At 52.2% G+C, this 3,807-nt stretch overlaps 1 pseudogene; it reads left to right on the top strand.

Moving 5' to 3' along the window:
• Positions 1-436: 436 nt before the first annotated feature.
• Positions 437-2,979, top strand: LOC119366287 (annotated as a pseudogene).
• The last annotated feature ends 828 nt before the right edge of the window (positions 2,980-3,807 follow it).

Here is a 3,807-nt window from a genome sequence, read left to right as displayed (position 1 = left end):
TCTCTGTATCTTTGCCGTTTCTGTTTCTATTTTGTTGTACGCTTTCTTGTAATCCTGGCCGGTTGATGGCTTTGTTAATTCAAAGCCGGGTTAGGTTCGAGCCTTTTCTCTGGCTCGGCCGACACCTTTTCTCTAAAAAAACTGAAGTCTCCGGCAACCCTCCTACTAGGTTCCCATGGATGATCCGTGACGCGTGCCACTTGCCCACTGTGCCTCTGTACAGCGAACGCGGCTAAAGTACCAGCCTTTTCCATAAGCCAGTTGGCCACTATGTTTCTCGTTCAGCGTATGTGTATGAGAAACGAATCATTCGATCACCATGTTGGGGTTCTAGTGGTTCTATATAAGAGACACCGCCATTTCCAAGAGTATGAGAAGCACCACGCCCACTGTGCCTCCTTCCCACTATTCGTCTTCTTCCTCCATGCATCCAGCCATGTCTCCGGCGGTCTTCGGGCTTCTCCTGCTCATCAGTCATCACCCTCCACCTGCCCACCCTCCCTCAATGCCACGCCGCCACGGACACCCTCTCGCCCAGCCAAGAGCTCGCCGGCCGCGACAAGCTGGTGTCCCTCAACGGCAGGTTCGCGCTCGACTTCTTCCAGACAGGGAGCAACTTCTCTGACGGCACGCCCAAGTGGTACCTCGGGATCTGGTTCCACACGGTCCCCAAGTTCACCCCCGTGTGGGTCGCCAACAACGAGAGCCCCATCGCCAACCTCACGGCGTGCAGGCTCGTGCTCTCCCACGACGGCAACCTCGCCGTGCACCACCTGGCCACCACAGTCTGGTCCACCAGGGCCAACACCACCGTCGCCGCCCTCCTCGACAATGGAAACCTTGTCCTCCGCAGCGGCGGTGGCGCGCCCAATTCGTCTGATGTTTTCTGGCAGAGCTACGATCACCCAACCGACACTGTTCTCCAGGGTGGGAAGATAGGCTGGAACAATTCCACCGGTCTGATCCGCCGTCTCGTCTCCAGGAAGAACACCGTTGACCAGACTCCCGGCATGTACTCGTACGAGTTATCTGGCCACAATGGTGATACTTCCATTGTTTCTATGTTCAACTCGTCCAAGCAATATTGGTCCAGCGAGGAGTGGGGCGGCCAATACTTCAGCAACATCCCCGAGAGCGTGGGTCAGAAATGGCTCTCGCTTCAGTTCACCAGCAACAAAGAAGAGCAGTATGTCCAGTATGCGATTGAGGATCCGGCAGTGTTGTCACGTGGCATAATGGAAGTCTCCGGTCAAATGAAGGTGCTCCTGTGGTTCGAGGGGTCATCACAAGATTGGCAGGCCGTCTACACGGTGCCGAAATCTCAGTGCGATGTCCATGCTACCTGTGGCCCTTTCACGGTCTGCAGCGATGTCCCGTCCCCCTCCTGCAGCTGCATGAAGGGCTACTCCATACGGTCACCTCAAGACTGGGAGCTTGATGATCGATCGGCTGGATGCACAAGAAATACTCCACTCTACTGCAACAGCAACAACAGTAGAGCCGGCGGCGAGACAGATAAGTTCTACAGTATGACTTCTGTCCAACTTCCCGCTGATGCCAGGAACGTTGCGACGGCCACTACTGCAGATGAATGCTCATTTGCATGCCTGGGAAGCTGCTCCTGCACTGCATACTCCTATGATCAAGGTGCCTGCTCCGTTTGGCACGACAAGCTGCTCAATGTTCGGCAACAAGGTAACAGTGTTCTTCACCTTCGCCTCGCTGCAAAAGAAGTGCCAAGCAGTAAAACCAATAGAAGGGGACTGATCATTGGTGCTGTTGTTGGTGCAAGCACTGCCGCTTTGGGTTTGATCTTTCTGCTGATGATTTGGATGAGAAAAAATAAGCAGTATGGTGATGATGCTCAGGGTGGCATGGGGATAATTGCATTTCGATATGCCGATTTACAGTCTGCAACAAAAAAGTTCTCAGAGAAGTTGGGGGCCGGCAGTTTTGGTTCAGTATTCAAGGGTTCGCTGAGTGACTCGACAGCCATAGCAGTGAAAAGGCTTGATGGAGTCCGCCAAGGAGAGAAGCAATTCAGGGCTGAGGTGAGCTCAACTGGAGTCGTCCAGCATGTCAACTTGGTTAAACTGATTGGCTTTTGCTGCCAAGGTGACAGGAGGTTACTCGTGTACGAGTACATGCCCAATGGCTCCCTGGATCACCATCTCTTCCAAAGCAATGTCATGGTGTTGGATTGGACTACCAAGTACAAAATAGCTCTTGGGGTTGCTAGAGTACTAGCCTACCTGCATTCAAGTTGCCGGGACTGCATTATACACTGTGATATCAAGCCAGAGAACATACTTCTGGTCTGGATGGGTCTTTCACCCCTAAAGTTGCGGACTTTGGAATGGCCAAACTTTTGGGAAGGGATTTCAGTCAGGTTGTTACCACAATGAGGGGAACCATTGGGTACCTTGCTCCTGAATGGATCAGCAGAACTTCCATCACATCAAAAGTTGATGTTTACAGCTATGGGATGGTTCTGTTAGAGATTGTATCGGGCAGCAGGAAGTCGAGTAAGCAATCATCCTCCCGAGATGGCGCTCATGAAGGATATTTCCCGGTGCGAGTTGCACGCAGTCTTGTTGATGGAGACGTTGCAAGCCTGGTGGATGCAAAATTGCTAGGTGAAGCAAATCTGGAGGAGGTTGAAAGAGTTTGCAAAGTAGCATGCTGGTGTATTCAAGATGATGAGTTTGATCGACCCACAATGAGTGAGGTGGTACAGTTTCTTGAGTGTCTGTCTGAAGTTGAGACACCTCCGGTGCCAAGATTACTTCAAGCCATTGCAGGACAGCCAAATCTGAAGATAATGTAGTTGCTTAGTTTGGGTTCTGGTTAAATTTCCCTTTTTATATGGTAGTTTCGCCTGTTGCTTTTCCCTTGTGCTACTCTTGTAATTCGGTCTCCCCAAACAGGCTGTGAAAGCTACTACTATGCTAACCATAAGATTCAGTTAAGGCCTGGCTACATTTGGGCTCAGGAAGAATTATGTTGCTCTGTTCACTAATCGCGCTCATGCTTGATCTTTTCGGTCGGTGCAACTATGTCATGATACGATTCAGTTAGCACCTTTGGGGCTCGGTTAACATAGAGCAGAGGGGAATTGCAGATATTTTTCAGGAACCCTAATGTCAAATTCCCCCAAAAATAATGAAACGCTAATCCTAAGATTTCTCCCCAATTGCGAGCCCTAAAATGAAAATCCCGAAATGCTTGGCCTCGGGATGCCTACCTTGATTACCCCGCTCGAGATCTCCGACCCGTCGGGGTCCGCACGGCCCCACCGTCGTGCGAATATGCTGATGGCGCCACACCACCGTCTCCCCGGACGGCGTGCGGAAAGAACAGAGGCGCTGCGCTGGACGATCACGATGCGCGGCCTCCGCACCGCGCACGTCGTCGCCTCCTAATGTCGCCTCGTCGTTCCGCCGCCTTGTGTCATGCGCGCGATGCGGCTAGCGCCGTTCGATGGGGCAGCGCGCGGCCTCTGGCCTAGGCACGCTCCTCCGGCGATCGGGGCCACCGCGCCGCCATGGAACCCGGTCGAATGGCGCCGCCGTGCCGTTAGCCGTCGACCTTTTTTTTAACTTGCCGTCGCCCCTTTTTTACGGTGGTGCGGTGAAATCGGCGCAAGTGGGAGAGAAATGACGAGGGTTCGCGGCCGCCGGCCGTGGTGTTCCACCAGGGAGCTAATGGCATCTCTTTGAAAAATAATAATACTTTGGTGTTATGGTTCTTTTTTCGAATATTTCTAGGAAATTGTGAACAAATCTTTTAAAAGTAAGCAATGATTGA

The sequence above is a fragment of the Triticum dicoccoides genome, chromosome 2B (genome assembly GCF_002162155.2).
Source record: "Triticum dicoccoides isolate Atlit2015 ecotype Zavitan chromosome 2B, WEW_v2.0, whole genome shotgun sequence".
In the NCBI taxonomy this organism is placed as follows: Eukaryota; Viridiplantae; Streptophyta; class Magnoliopsida; order Poales; family Poaceae; genus Triticum; species Triticum dicoccoides.
The sequence above is the reverse complement of the archived record's forward strand: the minus strand, read 5'-3'. Positions and strand labels throughout refer to the sequence as shown.